Source organism: Anabas testudineus, chromosome 13 (genome assembly GCF_900324465.2).
Source record: "Anabas testudineus chromosome 13, fAnaTes1.2, whole genome shotgun sequence".
NCBI classification, from domain to species: domain Eukaryota; kingdom Metazoa; phylum Chordata; class Actinopteri; order Anabantiformes; family Anabantidae; genus Anabas; species Anabas testudineus.
The window spans coordinates 2,639,675-2,661,366 of NC_046622.1; the positions used below are offsets into that span (position 1 = coordinate 2,639,675).

Here is a 21,692-nt window from a genome sequence, read left to right on the forward strand (position 1 = left end):
TAAAAAAGTAAATAAAGTTATAAATAACAGCTCCAATAAACCGTGGCTCAGTCCCTGCTCCCCCAGCTGTCAATCTAGGAGCTGATGCTGATGCTGAGATCCTCTGGTGACGTTCTCCATCACACATCTGGACTCATCCCTCTGGTAACTTTATAGTGATGCTTAACATGATAAACTCTGTGCCCTGCACACACTCTGTGCTGTATATCACTCTTCACTAAACTCCCTTACTGTCCTATCAGTCACTTCTGGTCCACGTGTGTGTGTGTGTGTGTGCGTGTGTGTGTGTTTTTAATGTTTTTGTCTCTTAACAAAATGGCTTCAAACTCAGAGTCAGGCTGCATCACTGTGAGTTTAACTACTGCAGAAAGTATTTTGCAGAAATCAGATAGAAATCAGGAGACGTCACCCTCTGAGACACTAAATGCCAACAGCCTGATTTAATTGACTTTAATGGAGTTTCAATTCTTCCCATACAGGATTTATAAATGTCATTACACGTCAGAAACTATTTCTCTGTGGAACGCTCTAAAAAACAGTGCCGATACTTTTTATTGAGAAATTATTTTCCAAACATTGATTCACTCATTTCAGAAAGTAGAAACGAAGGTAGAAACCTCCGGACAGTGGATGAGTAACCTGCACAATGTGTCTGCAACGACACACTGTGACTGACTGTAAATGTAGGATGAAGCACCACAAAGGAAATGAAAGCACTGAAGTTGGATTCCATAACAACTCCTGACACTTTAAGAGGTTCAGTACATGATCAATGTCATGAATTTGTAACTGTGTGTTTTGCTCTAAAATTCAACTCGATGTGTTGAGTTAAAAACAGCCAATGAACTGTTCTTATTATTAGTAGAACTTAACTATCACAGTTTGTCAGTTTGTGGTGACATCAGGCTAAAATGAGCACCTGCGTCCGTACGAACATCAGATGAGGGCGACGTCAAGGTTGGAGGACGTGTTGGGTTCTTTCTTGATCTCAATCGAACTGTGGCTAAAGAAATAAATTCCATTCAGCCTTTGTAAGCAGTTGCATGTTGTGCATTATTAATTTAACTGATACTGTATAAAACATTAGAAATGTGCGTTTGTGCTTGGAAAATGTGTGAGAGAGAGACAGCGAGAGAGCAACGCTGAGTGCCACTCAGTGTCAGGCTGCAGTGTGTGACGGGCTGAAAGGAGGCGAGGGACGATGAGATGAACGAACGACAGAGAAAACAAGTGAGAGACTGAGAGGACTGCGTAAGGAGAGGGGGACACGTCAACAAAGAGTCAACTAACACTGCAAGAGAACAACACACACACACACACACACACACAAACCGCTGGCCTGTGGCATTAAGAGAAAGAGAAGCAGCAAAGTTTGTCAGACAGAAGCATTAAACGTTGTTCAGACTGACAGTAGAAAAGTGAGTAAAACACTTTTTAACCTATCAGCTGATGAATTGAAGCATAAAATAATCCGTTCGCAGGGATCTCATTATATTAAAAACCTGTTCTTCAAACCATGCCGTCTTCTCTCCTGTCACCTTGTAACTGAGCTCCCTGTGTTTGATCTTCTGAGGAACAGTCTTAAACTTTCTGATTGTGTGTCGTTGCCACCTGTTACCTCTGGGAGGGTGCTGCTGCTTCAAATCAGCTGAACTGATATTATTAGAGTTGTGATATACTGTAGGCAGGTGAAGCGGGAGGTGCCTGGATACCACAAAAACACTGCAGACTTTCTTTTCTCTGATTAAAAACATTAAGACACCACGTACAGTAGGAGGAACGGAGAGGAATGAACACCCAAACTGACTGTCTACAATAACCTAAACACATTTTATTCTAGCGTCACTAATGCAGATATTCTCCTTCTATTGAATCATCTAAAGTCTGCTGCCTCAAGGCTGGAACAGTCGTTTTAAATTGACTTATGCTGTGACCCCCCACTCATGACTGATCAATGGGACATCGGGGCTGTCACCTGCCGTTAGCTGACAGACATAAAATTAGATAAGAGGAATTTATTAGTACAGAGCTGCTGTAGCCTTGGGAAGAGAAACTGGGTCTTGTTTTTGTGGGGGTGATGGGGGGGTTCTGTTGATTATTAAAGGGTAATAAATATTCCAGTTAAGATTCACTGGTTCACTGTGACATCAACAGTATGTTGATGAATGTAATGACTCATTTAATCAGCAGCAAACCTCCAACCTGACCGTGTGCTGCATGTCGTTTGTTGCTGGTAACTGGATGTTCCTCATCGTGGAACAAACCAGAAGAACCACAACAGCTTTTACAGGTTTTAAGAAGACCCCAGTTTAGTCACAGCTCAGGTACTTTACATTAGAGTTAATAATAAAGAAGTAGTAACGCTGTGGAACGGTGAACATCATTCTTTAATTGGCATTTTCCTTCACAGTGTCCACGTTTGTTTATCGTCTTCCCTCTGGGTTTAATTAGATGACAGTAAAGCTCATGCAGGCTGAACTGATTGACAGCTGAGACTTAGATTTGTGACACCGCAGCTTCTGCTCCACAGACACGCTGTGTGTGTGTGTGTGTGTGTGTGTGTGTGTGTGTGTGTGTGTGAGTGACAGACAGTCTCTCTACATTTAAGACTTTTCATTACAGCTTCTGTTCTGTTCTGATTAGTTTTTCTCCTATGATCTGGTGTCATGACCTCCGTACTCAGACGTTCTATATACCAACAGCTGACTGTATGTAGCGAGGCCTTAAAAATGAAAACACAGATATGCCAATGCCTTCTTCACTCACAAAATGAAACCTTGACTTTTGTTAGTTGTATTAATTAAAATTTTCAGGTTCCACAAAATGTAATTACGCCATCTTGTGTTATGGGCATAATTCAATTTCATGGGACCTGTTGATAAGATTTCATTCATTAAAATCAAGGTTTCATCAGCGATGACCAGCCCACGGTTTTATAAAGCTCACAGCGATGAGATGTGATGCAGAAATGAAAGACAGATACAACCAAGAGCAACTGAGAAAAGCTTCAGTCCAGCACAGAGAGATGCAGGAACCAAGTTACACAACACGGTGGGTTTATCCTGTTTCTGCTTCTTCAGATAAAAACAATAGGTGAGTTAACTGTGTGTGATACTGCAGCTTTAGAAAAGACATTCAGAAAAACACTGACGCAGCAGGAAAGCGAAGAGAAAACGATTAAATGTTTATTCATTCAGAAGGTTCACAGCGTTCATTTCTGCTCCAAACTGCTCATTTACACCTGCAAAGCTTCAGTGTGCTCCCGTTGACCTCGCCTCTAAAGTCCTATTCTTGTAAGGATGAACTGATTATTGCAACAAACTAAATGTTAAAGACTCGAATGTTGTTTCTGTCATCAGCAATAAAAAAACTTAAACAGCTGACAAATATATGTAAACAATGCTGATAAATAGTTCAATGATTAAGCTACAATTAACATTCTGTACGTTTCTGAACTCACTTGAAAACGCTGCAGCCTCATATCTTATCACAGCAGGACACACTGTTAAATACTAAAGTGTCATTCCAAATATACAGCAATGTGTATTCATCCACCACTGAAAATAGTCCCCACATACATTCTTTCCTTTTTCCTGCTTTAAAACAATTGGGCTTTTCTTTACACTTGCAGGCTAAACGTGAGGACGTCTCGATCTTACCACTACATAATAACTGAAACTTAAATACAAGAAAAAAAGCCAATGATGTGCGAATAGAGTTCAACCTTCCAAACCGTGTCGTCATCAGCATCTGTGTTAAACAGAGGACCAGCTGACCTCGTGTTAATGCCTGTGAAATGGAGCTCTGTCTCCAGCTCCACCTCGTCTAACTACCGTCTCCAGACTCTTCTTCTAGTCACATATATCTGTGCCACGCAGATAAAGCACTGTATGTTCCTGTGAACTGCACCTCTTCTCTTTTTCCACTTTCCACCCACCACCAAGCAGAACATTCGCACTTCAGAGCCCGGTGTGGAGGTGCTATCACCTGTTGGCGTTTCCATTCCTTTTCCTTCCACGGTGCATTTACACTTTCTTGATCTTGGCAGGCGTGAAGTTCATTCAGACTTTACCAAACTTGCCTGAAGGTGAATTTAGTGAACCAGTAGTTTAGCAACATTTTCCAGTACATCACTGGTAGTAATAATAGAAAACCAGATGATATTTAGTATTTTACATATCAGCTCCATTCCAGAGCTGATCTCTGTGCCAACAGTTCAATGAAAGTTGAGTCTTGTGTTGCTAAAAGAGGACACTGCAGCACGTTGTGGCCGAACAACAAAACATTATCAGGAAGAGCAGCCAGACACTGGTGCAGACAGGCGGCCAGATAACAGAGGCAAACCTCGGACACAGAACAATACAGCAGAACAAAACACTCACTCATGCTGACACGCAGAGAAACCACCCCACAGCACTGGTGTGTGTCAGCACAGGGGGAACAATCTGATGTGCCAGAAGTGTGTGTGTGAGTGAGTGTGTGTGTGTGTGAGAGGATACCAATGGATGTGCTGTATGTCATCTGAGCCGCCTTATACAGCCGCAGCAGTAACAGAGCCGTGTTTACTCAGCCCAGTTATTTTGTGATGGTACAAATTTGCCAGCTCATTTAGGATTAAGGAATTATTGAGAGCACAGAATGAAGCTTTATTGTTTGAGAAATGTGTTTTTCCTCGGGTCACGCTTTTATTCTGTAAGGCAGCCTCGAGTTCAACTTCAACTTCTGTTGAAATGAAATTGGAAAAGTTAAATATGCCCTGTGGAGATTTTCATCGTCATCTAACAGTGTTTACACTCAGTTGTACCTTTTATTGCACATTGCTGCCACAGACCGTTGGAGCACTGCTGTACATATTTAATAAGTAATAAGTATTTGTTTATGTACAGCACGCAGTATACAAGAAGGACCAAGAGTAAAAGTACTACAAAGAAGCATAAAGGCATCGTGATCACAACACCTAACAAATATCAAGTGTGTTTCTGTCTTTTGTCTTTATCACTGTGTGTCAGTGAATACGCTTCATAAAGTGTAAAGTGTGTGAAGGGAGCTGTGTGTAATCTAAAGGCAGGTATTCACTGTGCGGTTGTTCACCCTGTGATGAGTACTTTAACTGTGGCTCCAGTATCGAGCTCCCACGTCACACTGAGAGAGGTTTAACGATGGCCGCTTGCAACCACAAACAGTCTGGGACAAAATTCTGTCAGTGTCAGAAATTCAGGATGACCATCTCACAGAGTGACTGCTACTGCGACCTACGTCCACAAACCAACCAACCGACTGCTGCACAAAATGAAGCACCGATCAACGCTACACAAGACTACGCTACACTACACTCTCAATATATTCACCGAGTCTCTCACAGTTGCAGATTTTCATGATATACATAAGGCTTCATAAATCGTGGAAAGCTTTGAACATTCAACTCAGATTTTCAACCTCAAAAATGCAGAAAACACAGAAAATATCTCAGCACAGAGTTGCATTGTGGGTAATGTATGACTTGTTTTCGGTGAAGAAGAATGAATAAAGACGCTAAAGCTAAAGAAGGCAGAATAAGTGTAGCATCAACAGTGAGCTGAGAGTTGCATAATGATGTGGGAACATGTGACATATCCGACGTACAGTGTTTCAGAACATATTGTTTGCTGCAGCAGCTCAGCTGTAAACTCTGAGCTGCTTCTTATTATTTAATGTTAATGTGTCGTATAAACCAATGACATCCTGTCGAAGCACAGCGGAGGTCAGTGAAGTCGTACAGACCAGAGGCAACATCTGTCTCTACTGTAGAAGTTATTCAACCAAACATATAAAAAATAAAAGACGTATATCACAGCTAACAAGCTCCGTGCATAACCTGAGGAGCTACAGAGGTCCCATGATCTCAGCAGGGTTTCATACATGTTTACATCTTACATAACACACTTATCACCTTGATTACAAAAGGCTGCACTGACAAACATATGGGCCAACACACACACACACACACACACACACACACGGCATGGAGGCTCAGAGTGCAGCAGTTTACTGTATACACACAGCTGACATCAAACAGCAGCTTACGGCAAACACACACACACACACTTTCTCATTAACACATCGCCACAGAGTTTTCATTCAGAGATGGTTTGTAAGCTTCTTACACGACACAGCTGAGAAAATGAGACTTGCAGCCTGTTACTAGTTATTTAGTGTTTAGTGTTGTGTATCTACAATATACGGTATTTAAACCAATCACATACAACAACAGCTGTCGATCACAACAATCTAACATAGTGTTATATTCTAACACTAAATGATTCATTCTGTCTAAAATGTACTTTTATGTTTGACATTTTCTCTGAGCTGAAACTCTCTGAATCATTTGACTTGTTAAAGAGCAGGAGCCAATATTTTTAGAGAATTAATTTTCAATTAATTTCAACTGCTGCTGAGGGCAGAAAGAAGAAAGCATCAGACTGTGGAATAGAACGTCAAGAACAACACATTCAGATATCAGTGAGAGCATTACTGGTTTAAAGAGGTCAGCGACGGGATCTGATGTGGTTACGTGTGTGTGTTTGTGATGAGTCACATTGTGGAGGTGTGTGGAGGAGGGTTGACTTTAAAAATCAATAACCAATCACAGCGTGTGTGTGTGTGTGTGTATGAGACAAATGAGAAACAGGTTTTATGGGTCTGTGGCTGAAAATGACCTGAATCTAATTACACAAACAGAGAAAGAGAAGAAGAGTGAAAGTGTGTGAGTCCTGAAGATCTGCCTGTGTTTAGTCAGTCCCTCCCAGAACTAGAGAATCCAAGAACGAACGCAGCTTCAATCAATCCTGGTAAAATATTTATGAGTTAGTTTTTCACAAAACAAATGGTCAAAGTGAAAAAACGCTTTCCAGTTCTATTAATCACTGAAACATGCTGCTCAGAAATAACAGATCTCAGAACAACTTCAACTAAAACCAAATGAAAACCAGTTCCCAGTTCCTCCTGGTCACAGAAAAGAAAATCCATGAGATGGAAGAAGTGAGATGAATGATCATCCACATCCACACACAACAAGCAAGAAATAAAAGAGAGAGAGAGAGAGGTTCAGAACCAGAGAGAGAGAGAGGAGAGAGGGAGGGAGAGAGAGAGAGAGAGGTTCAGAACCAGAGAGAGAGAGAGAGAGAGGGAGGGAGAGAGAGAGAGAGAGAGGTTCAGAACCAGAGAGAGAGAGAGAGAGAGAGAGAGAGGTTCAGAACCAGAGAGAGAGAGAGAGAGAGAGGAGGAGAGAGAGAGAGAGAGAGAGAGAGGGAGAGAGAGGGAGAGTTCAGAACCAGAGAGAGAGAGAGAGAGAGAGAGAGAGGGGTGAGAGAGAGAGAGGGAGAGAGAGAGTTCAGAACCAGAGAGAGAGAGAGAGAGAGAGAGAGAGGTTCAGAACCAGAGAGAGAGAGAGAGAGAGAGAGAGGAGAGAGAGAGGTTCAGAACCAGAGAGAGAGAGAGAGAGAGAGAGAGAGGTTCAGAACCAGAGAGAGAGGAGAGGAGAGAGGAGAAGGAGAGAGAGAGGTTCAGAACCAGAGAGAGAGAGAGAGGAGAGAGAGAGAGAGGTTCAGAACCAGAGAGAGAGAGAGAGAGAGAGAGAGGTTCAGAACCAGAGAGAGAGAGAGAGAGAGAGAGAGAGAGAGAGAGGGAAAGAGAGAGGAGAGAGGGGGAGGAGGGGGGGGGGGGGGAGGAGAGGAGAGAGAGAGAGAGGGAGAGGTTCAGAACCAGAGAGAGAGAGAGAGAGAGAGAGAGAGAGGTTCAGAACCAGAGAGAGAGAGGAGAGGGGGGGGGGGGGGGGGGGGGGAGAGAGAGAGAGAGAGAGAGAGGAGCCCTTTTATTTGTCTTCAAACGTTCACACAGACACACGGTTTGTTTTTTCCTCCTAATGTGTTTTGTGCAACAGTGATGACGCAGGATGTTTAATCTGCTGCTGCTCTGATGAGAGTCTGAGCTCAAGTCTCAGGATGTGAAGAAGGAGTGGGCGAGACAGAAAGAGACTGAGTGAAAGAAAGCGAGACCTTCCACCACACACATGCTGCTCATGGGGTTCAGAGGACACTCACTCACTCCTTACCCAAACAATCCCAACCAAAACCCTACGTCCTAACTGAGGAACAGCCCGTTGAGGGTGCGTGGTATTGGACCACACTGCTACACACACATACACACCTCCTACATGGGGACGACAGCCAATAGGGGGACAGCTGGTGGCACAGTTCCTGGACTCGCACCAATGGGTGTATGCGCGTGAACCTGCAGGGTGCATCGTGCCTCTTTGTGCACATTTCTGTGCGTGTGTGTTGTCTGGGGTGTGACAGCCGTCTCAGCGGGTGCTGTGTCTCCCATGTGTAAAAACTGAGCACAGCAATCTGTTGAACAAGGATGGAGTGTGTGTGTGTGTGTGTGTGTGTGTGTGTGTTTTTAAATACATGCAGAGTGTACAGTATCTGTCTATGTATGATGGAGACGATAAAATAAAAACCTTATTAAAAATCTCTTTAATCATCTTATTTAAAAACCACTCGTGCCCTGCAGAGAATGCATAAAACAGTTGGCCGGTTGCTCTGTGAGAACAGAGGCAGTGGTCAGCTTGAATTCAGGCAGTTGCATCATTTCACAGCAGAGAAAATGTCAAATAAAAGTCCACAGAAACGTCTCAAACGGCTCCTGCAGCACAGTCCACTCTGTATGCTGAGCACTGCCTCAGAACTCTTCAACAGCATCTGTCGCACACGATCCTGTCAAACCCGAGAATATGTCCCTGCATGAGTTCGTGACACTTCATGCTCTACCTCTGTGTACGCGTTGGCTGACAAGACGTTTGATTCACAGTATTCAGCTGTACACAGACCATCACCAGTATCACCAGTCGGTCCTTTCGTGCTCGGCTGTGCTGCAGCTCCAGTAGAAACCTTTCCAGGACCTTCAGTGCCAGCAGGAACCCGGCAGCAGTGCTGGTGCAGTGGAGCCAAACCTTTGGTTTGATAGTTTGACAATCTGAAGCTTTCAACAAGTCATTTAGAGTATTGGATGTAATCTGCCCCAAGCTTCTCAACGGCCTCTTGAAATAGCCCTGAAATGCTGTTGGTCAGCATCATTACAGCAATAGAGAGTTAGCATTTTAGCACATCCAATTATATTTTTAGTTGTTTGTATGGATTTTGTTTGGACACATGAAATAAGCTCTGTGGTTTTTCTACGACATAAAACATAAATAACAAACAACAGCTCATGATTTAGGCTTTAGTGTACATGAGATATGAGATACCAGAGGTCAAATGTCAGCATGCCGAGCCTCGTTGTGTTTATACTCACACACTTGGAACTTTTCTAATGACAACATCCAGATTTATCAAGTTCAAGTCGCTATGAGGAAATACTGTTGTTGAAAATGTAAATGTGATAGTTCATAGTTCAGCGTCACAAACTGTTAAAGAAGAGTTAACTTGCTGAATCATAAACAGAGCATATTTCATGCAATAAACCAAAAGCCAGTGGAACAATCCCATTAGCTTTTTCTAAAGAGAATCAGGGAGATGCTAATAGTTATGGTATACATTTTCAGCATCAGCCTCCTGTGACGGATCTGTCCCCTGCAGCCTCCTCCTAAAGTACATTTATATGTTACTAAGTCATCATTTCTGTGGCCACTGGAGGTTTCCTGACTGTAATTTTTTTAACTCCTTTATTGATCCCCATGGGTAAATTGCTGCTGGACGGCTGCACATAGATGATGGCACCGGGGAATTAATGCACCAATCCTGGAGTTCATGGCCGATTGCCCCACCGACTGATCTACAGCCGCCCCGAAGAACAGAAGTAATAATATGTTACTGTTGGTCGTAATAACCTGCTGACGCAAACAACATGTGGACTGTTCTTGTTACAGGAATATAGTCTCCCAAGTCTAATTTGGATGATGGACGACTTTATAATATCCTCAATGCCAATATTCAGGAGTGGCGTACCCTTTATGTAAGAGCGTGGATTAGGTTAGTAGTGCATCTGACTAACGCAGGACTGAAATACTCCTACAGTACACTACATGATGAACAATATATTAAAATACAATAATAAAATATTCAAATACAAGAAGAACATAAAGAAGATAAACAGAGCACTCTACAGTGAACATCTCTTAATGTTAACGGCTGCAGAATGAACATCAGCCAGTGCTGCGTTAAAAGAGACCGAGGTTGTACGGTGCCATATGACATCACTGGCATTAATAACTGTCATTCTCCTTCTCTTGATCCCCGAGGAAAGAGAGGAAATGCATGAGTGGACACATTTACTGGTTGTCAGTCACACGCAAGATAAAGTGGGGGCGGGGGGGTTAAGAGCAGAGCAGCTCGAGGGTGGATGATGTGCGAACGGAGAGAGGGAAACAGCAAAAGACAGAGAAGGAAAACTAGAGCATGACTAGGCAGACACTGAATGTGCCGGTCGCAGTGGGAAGACGATGAGTGGGAGGATCCTGGACCAGAGGATGCTTAGTAAAGGTTTTATGTCTAATAAGGATGTCTGTCTTAAAAAGACAAAGATCCAGGTCAACTCATTTGGACAGTTGTGTTCTCTTCTGGGTTTCAGTGCAAGACTGAAAATATTTTATTTAAAGACAATAAGTCCTTGATCCACATCATTAAGTCGACTTTTAGAGAAATCATCTATAGAATTTATGGCCCACAAATTAAACTAAGTCCCAAACTCTCTGCTCTCCAAATCTACAGTCCACTCAGAGAAAATCCAACCTACACCTGCCTACACGAGAGCACTACAGTGTCCTCCACACTGTGATTGCACCCTCAGATGACAGATAGCACTGACAGGCGGAGGAGTTGGTGTGGGAACAGCGTTTGAGCAGTTGGAGGAACAAGAAATAAAGAAAAGAAGGAAGGAAAGCAAGTGAAGAACTGAGAGTGTATGGAGAAGACGACGGAAGAAGAAAGATTAGTAACCACAAAAGGAGCTGGAGGACCTGAAAGGAAAATGTTAAAAGAATAAAACTATGAGGAGGAGATGAGAGGATACAACTGAAAATGACCAGAGGACGAGAGAAAAGAGAAAAAGATGAGCTGATGAAGGAGGAGGTTAAATGATGGAAGGGAGATAGATGAGCTAACAAGAAAAGAAGGATGACGATGAAGGAGGAAGGAGGAGGGATAAAAGTAAAGAAGCAGGAGAAGATGGATTGGAGAAAGAAGAGAGAAGAGGATGACAAATGAGCTGTTGAAAGAGAAGGTGGGGGAGAAGAGATGGAGCAGAAGTGTGAGAATGAGAAAAGAGCGCTAGGGAATAGAAAGAGAAAGGGAAGAGAAGGAAGAAGAAATTAGACGATGAATGATTGTACACTGAAACTGGAGGAATGAAGGAAGGTGAAGAGAGGAGGGAAACAAATGGAGGAGATAAACAAGGATGAGGATGATAGAAAAGAGGAAGTCGGATACTTCATTGTCAGAGGAGAAGAAGTCAGAGTGCAGCATCTGATGGGACCAAAGCTCGCCCCAAATTCAGTTTATCAAATGGAACGAGTGAAACCAGTGGACGAACTGACAGCAGCGAAATAAATCAAAGCAGCATCATCTGCTGCCACAAACCAACAAAGAGATCTGACTGGAATCAAGCTGTGAACGTCTCAGATCCAGACCTGGACACACCCACACAGTGTTTAAATAAAGAGCAGTGGACCCTGCATCTGTGGACAGAATAGAACAAGCTGCAGCCGTGATCCTCATTCATATTAATGATACTCAGGCTGTAGAGAGACAGGATGTGGAGGAGGAATAAGGTTACGTGTATAAGTGGAGGAAAGGATGAGAGTCAAAGCATCTTAACGCAAATCAAGATCACAGTGGAAACGTTGGCGCAGGTTAAGTGTAGAGGTGAGAGAAGTAAAGGAGGAAGCTCTGAAGAGGCAGAGAGACGTTGGTTTGGAAAAGACTCAGATATCAACAGTAATGTGCCGCCGCTCCTCTGGTTACGTAACCTCGGAGCACAGAAAGTGAATTTCACGAGGCACCTGACACAAAAGGCTCACGGAGCAGCTCAGGTCAAACCATAATGGATTAGTGGTGTAAAAGTTGACAAGAGTAGAACACAGAAAATCCATTTCTGCCTGTGATGAGTGAGAGTGTGTGTTTCACTCTCTTTATCACACACAGTTTCAAACACATCTCATAATAAGAGCGTGGTTTTAGCAGGAGAGCTGAGGAGCTGAGGAGCGGCCCCTCAGCAGGCGGCTGATGTAGAGGTCACAACACAAACTGATCCACCCGTGCAGCCCTCTGTGCTGTGGTTCAGGAGACGTTCTCATGTGTCTGCACGTCGGTCCTGTTGGACATATTTACATGCGTCTTTTCTCAAATGCTCTGTGCGTTTGATCTCTGGTCTTTCTCCTCTTCCTTTCTTCTGTTTACCAGAACAAACATTCATCTCACTGTTTTCAGTCACGCATGATGAAACTGGAGGTGTGGGGATTGGTAAAGATCAAACTGTTTGCTCATTTATGCGTTCGATTTTTTTCTGTTTGCCAATATCTCACATAACGGGCATCCAATTTCAGCCAAACTTGAGAAAGTGATGCATCTCATTAAAGCACCGACGCAGTTTGAAGTTTACAGTCAAATCTCCAAAGTGTCTTCTCTCCAAATGTTAACTGTGTCTCCTGCATTCAGATGTGAGGAGAGAGAGAAGGAAGGAGGAAGGAAGGAAGTGAGGTGCTGCTACTGTCCAAATATATATTATAACAGGAGACACACAAGGAAAAAGAAAAGACCAAGTCCATCACTACATTAGGAACTGAAGGTCAGTCCATCTGAAAACTGTACTGAGGTCTGATGAGTCCAGTTCTGGTTTCTTAGTGGAACCATGATTTGTTTTCCAACATGACAGTGACCTTCAGCACACCTTTAGGTTGTCTAAGAGTTATTTGTTCAGGAAGGAGAGTGAAGGAGACAACAAATAAACAATATAAAACATATTCTGGGCTGTTTAATGTTTTTTGTTTACCACATAAATCCATGTGTGTCCTTTTATTGTTTGGACGTCTTCAGTATTAATGTACAGTTCTAAAAATAACCACTGAGGGAGGAGCTGGGTCTTAACTTTGGACTGGTAGTAAATATTTATTTCACATTATTTCCTCTATAATAGACTTTATAATGGTGTTTGCAGTTACATTAACAGTGCACCACTGTTTGTAAACCTTCTTTGTAACTACAATAAGACCTTATGATGACTGTAATCTGTGCTCTAGTATGAGTTGACATCATTTAGTCTCTTTCTTTGGTGATACACATTCTTAACCTGCATTTCATTTCCCAGAATTCACTGATGTTCAGTTAGTTTTTGTGTCTTTTTTTTTTGTTCATGTCTCTGTTTTTACTTCTTCAGCTCATTAGAAACACTAAATTCATCCCTTCATGAGCTGCTCAGAAAAGCAAAATCAAAAGCATAGAAAAACAAATTCTTTATTCTATCAAAATGTTGCAGCAGAGTTTGAAATTACAGTATTCAGTTATGTAACAGGGTACTCATCAGAGCTCAACAGCCAGCAGCTCAGAGCTGTGGTTGTGCCAGAGCTTTTCCCAAGTGTGAATTGTAAATGCACGAGCGCGAGATGGGGCGGCGATGAAAGAGCAGCACTACACCCCCCTGGGTACGTGAAGGTTAAAAGACGTAGAAAACAGGGGAGCAGAGTGAATGTGTAAGTGGCTCCAGATAAGAGAAGCTGCTAAATATCCTCCACAGTAGTTGTGAAATGTAATACAACACAAAGAAGATGTAAAGATGTGATGAGATGCCAAAAAAGCGGGAGGAGAAGAAGAGAAACGAGGGAGGGAGAAGATAGAGAAGGTGGGAGGAGGCAAGAGTGAAAGAGAGATGGAGCGCTAATGGAGGACAGGCAGAGAGAGGAGGGAGGGGCGTTAATGAATAATCCATCAAGCACTATAAAGGTAACGGAGCACTTGGACATTATTTAGAAGATGCTTGTTGGTGGAGTGAAGGGAGTATGAGCAAATATCAAACATCAGAGAGAGACAGAGAAGTGAAAGCCTCATCAGTCGTGTTAAAGAGCAGCTCGAGGAGAAAACGCTCCACGTTCAGGTCATTTAAACGATGAAACACTACTTACTGATACAACATGTCCTCAGGGACAAATGCTACAGCGCTTTATGACATCAGCTCCCCATTATACAGCCTTAATGTGTCTAAACATGCGGGATCCCACTGTTTGTTGCTGCTACATCTGTATCTTACAGCTGCTTTCCCTCCACGATCGATGGAGGGAGGGAGTTACTTGGCCTCATAGACAGAGAGATGGATAGAAGAAGGGCTGGGCTGAAGGCTGGTGCAGGGAAAACAAGGGAAGCCCCAGAAAAACTGCAGCGGCAGAGAGAGAGAGAGAGGGAGAGAGAGGGAGGGAGAGAGGAAAAGCCCTGGGAAGACCCGCTGCAGCTTCTGTGCAGGAGGAGGATCCCCACTTCTCTACATGCTGCATATAAGAGACTCCTTCATCAAACTACTGTAATGGCGGACGTCAGACTGAATGCATGAACACTTTTACATTTAGAATCTAATGCTTCTCTCTCTGTGCCCCTCGAGCTCAGGAAGGTGAAATGATGTGAATTTAAAGGGAATATAAACAGTCCTACTGAAGAGAAACCCACCATTCACTGGTTACCTATCTGCCCTATTTACATAAATGAGCGGCTGAAGCATCTATAACGCACCACAGTACGACTCCAGCTCCACTATGACCTCAATAAGAAACATATAATAACATTATCACCTTGTACAAGTGACCACGGAGCTGCTGGTTGGTTGCATTATTATTATAAAGTGTGATCAGTGAGTTTATGTCTGTCCTCGTCTATAATCTCTGAAATCACCTTCTTAATATTTTAATAGATGATATTTAGTGCTTCCATGTGGTTTTGTGTAATATTATTTTTCCTTCACTGTTATTTCCAAAAATACATGAATCTCATCCATCACTGACATTTGGTCCTTCATTAAAAAGACTGAGGCCACATCCCTGAGTGGTTCCTGCAGCCCAGAGACCTTTTAAAGACCGACGGAAAGAGACCGGAGCAGACCGGAAACCGAGAGAATAGGTTTTCAAGATAAAGGTGTGAACGGTGCTCTGTTGGTTTAGGATGGTGTCAACAGAACTCAGTCAAATACAAAAAGCATTTCTGTTAAATAGAAATATGTCACATCTCTTCATGTACTTTGGATTTTGAAAGGGATAATGATGAGTTATGTGCATCAATACTCTAGTACTGTATCTATAGCCAGGTTCACATTCACCCAGTCTGACACTGAGCAGCTCTACTGGGGCAAATCAGGTGAAGGCTCCTGCACACAGGTGGTGCAGCAGCAATCACTATACATGACACTGAGTCCTCTCCCACTAAGACTAGTCCGATCAGGCCGTGAAATCTCACGTCTCATGTTCGAGTTTGGCTTTATTTTGAAATTCCAACCAGAAGTCTTGTGCTTCTTTCTGCTCACTTGACACCGGTCGCCGCAGCCAAGAGGCGCAGTGTCATCAATTACTATTACTACTGCCTCACGCTGTCTCTTTATAAACATCAGCAGGAAAATGCATTTAGAAGATGTGAGATACTCCATCAGCTCATGACACATCTGAAATGCATTTTTATTTTAAACTATTATCAACTTTTTCTCCAGCACCTCCAGCAAACATGTCAGAGTTAACGTTGCTGATTCCTGCACTTGAACACAGCACTTGGCCTGCACACTCCCATCGCTCCCAGGCTGCTGCACGGACTCACTCACTCAGCCACGCACGGCAGAGACGCGCATTGAACTGGGAGGCACTCGGATGGCAGCGCCGGGGCAGAGAGCTTAATGCAGTCAGCACGCATCTTACAAAACCCCGCAACATGCTTAGTATTTCACTCACGCCCCTAAAGAACTTCAGGCGAATATAGGACACATGGAGGCTTCAGGGATGGGGACGCATGAAGCCGAGGATGACGAGCTCGACTTCAAACATCTAAATCATTCCAAAGATGAAAACAACACGTCTTTACAAACAGACAAACAAACATCAGGTAGGACATTTAACTCCTCGATTCCAGTGAGGCACACTGTCAATAAGGCAGTTCTGGCACCACGAAGCGGCTCCACATGGCCACAATCAGCAGTGAGTGGTGCCCGCAACGCGAGCGCACGAGCAAGAGCGCACAACCAACAGGCAGAAAAATGCGCAAAATGCTGTAGACAAACAAAACACAGGAGGACTGCAAAGGAAATATCTCTTACCTTGTGTTCTATTGCCAGCCCGCAACCGAAGCAACGAGCATAGTATCATTTATTAAGACGGAGAGAGAACTGTCCTCAGCACTGCGCTCTGCTGCTCCGTCCCCGCTGCTCGACTCTGCCGCTCTCCCTCTCTCCCTGTCTCCCTGTCTCTCTCTCACCCTGTCTCTCGTCCAGACACACTCAACAAACTGCACACACATGCACACAGGCGCTCTCCCCCTCCCCGCGGTCCCTCACCACACACATACACACAAACGAACAGCTGGGAGGGGTGACGAGGAGCGCGGCTTGTTCTCGGGGGCGCGGATGGATGGATGGACGGGATACGCGCCTGTTGGAGAAACGGAGGAGAGGAGAGGAGAAGGGAGCAGAGGAGAGGAGAAGAACATAAAATACAACATTTTTAAATGGAAAGTCAAAAAAGGAGGAAACAGGAGAAGAAAGCAACATAAAGAAAAAATGAGACTAAAGGATAAATTACAAGAAACACAAAGAGAGAATAGAAAGAAACTGAGAGAGAAAAGAGGAAACTAGGAAGAAGATATGAGGGAATAGGACTGATAAAGAGGAGTCGAAAAGGAGACGAGGAGAGGAGACACATGGAAGAGGCGATGAGGGAAGAAGTCAAACGTAGACAATAAGACAGGAAAGAAAAGAGGAGAGGAGGAGAAATTGACAGTTGATTCACCAGGACAGCAACAGGATGCTCTGCAGTCAGCGTGGCTCCTCTGCTTAACAGTCTTCTCCCTATTTTCTAACATTAGAGATCAACATTATACATTATAAAAGCTGACACTCTAATATCTGAATGTGGACGTAGGGTAATAACTAAAGTGGGGGTGCAGAGGGGTGTTCGAGGGCCAGACGGGAGAGCAGAGAGGGAGGCATTTATCACAGTATAGAGCAGCACCAATTACTTAGGGTTCTGCTCTGCCTGCTGAGGCCTGCTGACCATGCAGGCAGGAAACAGTCAGTCAATCAGTCAGTCGGACAGTCTGTCTCTGTACAGACACTGTGCTAAATCTACCTCCCAGAGTTCATTGAGTGAAGTCCGTCAGAGACCTGTACACCTCCTCCCCTCACTTCACACTCACTTCTTCTGCTTTTTACTTCTTGTTTAACATTAGTTTTTTCATTAATTCAATGTGTTCCTACAGTTTTTCTACAATTTTTAATTAGCAAGTTGTATCGTTATAATCTCTAATTGTATTATGTATTATGGTATAATTATAATTATGGTATAATTACATGAGTTTAGATTAATTAATACAGAGTATGGTTTTCTGCATTCATTTGGCATAAAATGTGATTTGATCTTTATCGACATCAAGACTATTAATAAATATAATTTAACTGACAAAAAACACTCACATTTTTTGAGTTTGCTCTGCTTATGTGAACCATGCCTCACCAAAAGGAGCTTTCAGAGGATCTATGATGAGGAATTGATGATTTACATAAAGCTGGAAAGGTTTACATAGAGATGTCAAAGACTTTCAAAGAAATTCACCAGTCCACAGTTAGTGAAGGCAGGACACCACGAAGGAAGCTGCTGCTAAAAAAAGTTACTACACGCGCACACACATCACTTGGTGTAAAAGGTCACTGCATATCATCATGAAAACCTCCTGCAAATCGTAAAGTATGGTGGAGGAAACATCATGGTTTGGGCCTGCTTTGCTGCATCAGGGCCTGGCCAGCTTTTAGTGATTGGGGGGAAGATGAATTCCCAGGTGTATCAAAAAATGACCAAATGAAACAAAACAAAACAAAAAACACAACAGAATGGCTTCAGAAACACTAAATCCACCTTTTGGAGTGGCCAAGTCAACAAATTAATGCTGAAAACCATGAAATTTAGAAAAGGTTCACATACTTTTACTTCAGACTTTGATATGTGTTGTCACATTATGTATCAGTAATAGTTCATACTTACATGAAACTAGGATGTTGCTGACAGATGGTAAATGGTGAATATCTGCAGTGTGTTTTAAAAATTCAGGTCTCCTCACCACTGCTGGATCTGAACAGAGAGCTCCAGCAAGCTGTGATTCTCAAAAACACATCCTAGAGTTGTAAAAAGCTCTGGTTTCCACAACATTACTTTGTGAAACTGATGTTTTTCAAATCTTATTTTTATGCAGGAACATATTTACAGCAGCTCTGTGTTCAGTGACCTTTAGCTTGTAGGTCAAGCAATTAGTGTACATCTCCAAACTGGATCTGCATCACACACGAGTGAATGAAAAACACACTCAGACCCACACACACACTACGGTGAATTCAGTTGTATAAAGTACAGTTTCCCCTGCTTTCACACTCGTGGCTTGTGAGCAACGGGCGATCATACTTTTGTGACGATAATGTAAATGAGCACACGCAGCGGTGTGAGACTCTATAAATAACGTGTTTCTCACTAAACATGAGGAGGCACAGACACTGAGAAACCTGTATAAACAACATTAATTCATTTAAGCATCACAGGCTGGGCCATGACAGGCTTTGATGTTTCTGGGGTTTATGGCATGTTGGTAATAAAATCCATGTTGATTTTTATGGTAACAACACAGTGCTGCAGGTTTTTTATGCAGCTTTTCAGCTACTGAACCATCACGTTGGTTAAACATCTGCCACCATCCTCTGTTTCTGCATGATTCCAACCAAAAATGGATCCTAAAGGGAACCCAGTTAACTTAGTCAGTTATTTATTGTGGAACACTATCCATTCTTAAATATTTGTGAGTGGAGAAAGTATGTGAACCCTGTGCCCTGTGATTATTTTTAAACCATAACTCCAACTGAACACTTCTGGTCTCTTTTTATCAGCTTGGAGCCAATTTCTTCTACCAGAAGCATTTCACCTGAGCAATATTGGCTGATATATGTTCTACTCTCTGTTGAGTTTCACTTCATTGATAGATATGCAGATATTTTGGTGTTTGACGGGAAGTGACCTTGGTCCAAAGGCAGCGAAGCAGGCCCAGACAATGATACTGCCACCACCACTTTTCACATACGGGATAAGGATCTTATGCTGGAATGCAGTGTATCGTCCCCAGATCTCTTCTCCCTTAGTTAACTGCCTGACAGACACACACACACACACACACACACACACACACACACACACACACACACACGCGCCTCTCATCTGTATTCTACCTGTTATTAGATCTCCATTCTATAAACCATTCATGTCCATTCCTTGTTTTTGACCCTGTCTGAGTCGCTCTCTATCTACTTGACCTCACTGTGAGCTTTATATCTTATCTATGTTTAAAACTCCTCTTGTTTTCTCTGCCTGCTCGTCTCTCACCCAGACACGTGACATGAGCCTGTAACAGGCATCCAGATATTCTCATTTGACCACCAAAAAGCATGGTGCATTAATCTAAATTAAATCAGACTTGAGATGCAGTGAGGCCATTACCAATTCTTTCTCTGTGAGTCTGCTCTGATTCTGCTTGACTTTTTCTGTGTCTGTATCACAGACACACACTAAACAATGTGCACTCCGTGATGGAAAACAAATTAAAGTGTAATAAGTGGCCTTGCTGGCGAGCATCTTATGAGTAGGCGGGAGACACGGCTGACTGGAAAAGGACACAGAAAGTGAAATAAAAGCAGAGAATGAGAGTGATGAGGACAGACAGAGAGACAGAAAGACATGCAGTGGAGATGTCGACAGAAAGGGAGAAGAGAAGAGTACAAAGGTTAAAGTGGGAGAAATCATTACTAACCCCTATTAGAGATCGTTTGATTGACCCTCCTGCTGTGGCATCGTGCAGGGCTGACAGATAAAGCTTGCTGTGGAGGATTTGTCCTTCAGTGCTTCGTCAGCAGGAAATCTCAGCAGCTCTTTTTTCATCTGAGCTGTGGGGAGGTCGACTGACCGCACCAAAGGCGTCCAATGGAAGAAACAGAACATGATGAATTACTACAACAAAATATTACAGCACAGTTGGAAATATTAGCATTATTTCTAATTACTGGCATGATGACAATCGGCATAGACTCTGCACCAAACAAGAGGTAGGTGTTGTTCTTCCAAATCCAATAAATCCTTTTCTCAAAATGGTAGAATAATGAAAGATGGAGGAGAAATTAGTTGTGACTTATTGAGCATATTTGTAGAAAGGAAACAGAAAGTAACCGGCATTCTGATGAAATGTGATGTTAATGTTAAGGTGCTTCATTACTTATTATTAAAAGACGCATTTGAAACAGAAATTGGTTCATTTCAGCACATTGTCATCTTTGACAATGAAATGATACATCCATGAGTCATGACCGTGATATCGTCTGATTGGTTTGTTACTCGACTCCTGCAATAAGCAGCACTGTCACTTCTCCTTTGCTGCCTAAAGTGTTGCAGAAGCTTTGTTGTGTGTGTGTGTGTGTGTGTGGGTGTGTGTGTGTGTGTGTGTGTGTGTGTGTGTGTCGCAGCAGTTTAAGTCGACTCATTTATTTGAGTCTTCTATCGATTTTCAAAATTGCTGATCTTGTGCCTGGTCTTGGTGGAGCTGGAGTCTATTCAAAAACACTTCAGATGAGTGGCCTGAACAGGTTTCCAGTCTATTATTACTATTATTTACTACTAGTAAAGGGCAAACGAAGGCTTTTCTCTGCTGATTGTCATTTACTTTCGTTTTGGATACAGCATTGTCGGTGCCTGAGTGCTTTTTTCACCATGCAGAACAACAGATTTTGTACAATGAAGATGTGCAACTTGGTTTAGGTGGTAAAAATGCAGAAAGATTGAGGCAAAAAGTTTCACAGATTAAATCTAAATCCTTCCTGCCACCACTGCAGCACGTCCACTGATCTGACTGTGAATTATTTGAGATGTGAATCCAGTGAATCTTTTGTTCTTTTTTCCATCATTGTCACAATATATAATTGTTTTTTTTTTATAATTTTTCTAGGAAAAATATTGTTTTGTTTTTCTGTTTTGTCTGTGTGATGTTTAGTCTTCTTTAGGAAATCACAGATAAGCTAGCAGCGGTGTAGCAGGACAAAACACCTGAGAGCATTTGAAGAAACAGAAGAATAAAATCGACATTTTTCGAGCATCTATCTAGATTCACTGGATTCACATCTCAATACTTAGATCATCAGCTGAGATGAATTGTGGACCAGTTATACATATATATATATGTTCACAAAAATAGTTTTCAACAATCAATATCGTAGCTTGACAATGATCTATTTATGTAGATTTTCTGACTTTATTTGGATCAAATATGATCTGTTTTAAAACAGTTCCTTTACAAATTCCTTCACTCCACATGAAGTATGAGTCTGAAAATATGTGTGAAAAATGTTGGTCCTGGCAATTTATCACAGAAAAGTGGCTTATTGATTTTGAGCTTCACTCTTGCTTG

General features: G+C 42.6%; 1 protein-coding gene across 1 annotated transcript in view; it reads right to left on the minus strand.

Moving 5' to 3' along the window:
- The window catches only part of slc8a2b (solute carrier family 8 member 2b), a 115,615-nt gene extending 98,583 nt beyond the window's left edge, over positions 1-17,032 (minus strand). The window contains exons 1-2 of the mRNA XM_026371149.1: positions 16,997-17,032; positions 16,309-16,639 (exon numbers count right to left, since the gene is read on the minus strand). The gene's annotated coding sequence lies outside the window, so the exon portion shown is untranslated. The remainder of the gene's footprint in view (positions 1-16,308; positions 16,640-16,996) is intronic.
- Between the last annotated feature and the right edge of the window lie 4,660 nt (positions 17,033-21,692).